Source organism: Seriola lalandi, unplaced genomic scaffold (genome assembly GCF_002814215.2).
Source record: "Seriola lalandi dorsalis isolate HSWRI2012SDOR001 ecotype SW California unplaced genomic scaffold, Sedor1 jcf7180002054998, whole genome shotgun sequence".
NCBI lineage: Eukaryota > Metazoa > Chordata > Actinopteri > Carangiformes > Carangidae > Seriola > Seriola lalandi.
Genome location: NW_019525547.1, coordinates 89,801 through 90,232, shown reverse-complemented (window position 1 = coordinate 90,232; position 432 = coordinate 89,801).

Below are 432 nucleotides of genomic sequence, written 5' to 3'. Positions count from 1 at the left end.
GGGGGGGGGTGGAATGTCTCGATTTTCATTTTTTACATTTCTGCATTTTCTTTTCTCTCGTAGACAATATAAAATCTCACAGACAAGCAAAGAAAAAATAAAAACATGGATGTACATGTTTGTTTGTATGTATGCATGTATTGGACGGAGGGGACAGAGAGATGAAGGGATGGATGGATGGATGGATGGATGGATGGGGGACGAAAAGAGGGGCTTGAATTATTGCTTTCTGAGTAATTATAATTTTTCACTTCTCATCTACATGAATTGCATCTCTCTCATTCTCTCAACTTCTCTCTCTCTCTTTCTCACCATGGTGATCGGTTAACACGTGATTACTCCACTTACTCGGGAGGAAGGAGGAGGGATGAAGGGAGAGAGGAGGAGGGGGAGGAAGGAGGAGGAGGAGGAGGAGGAGTTGAGGGAGGTGGG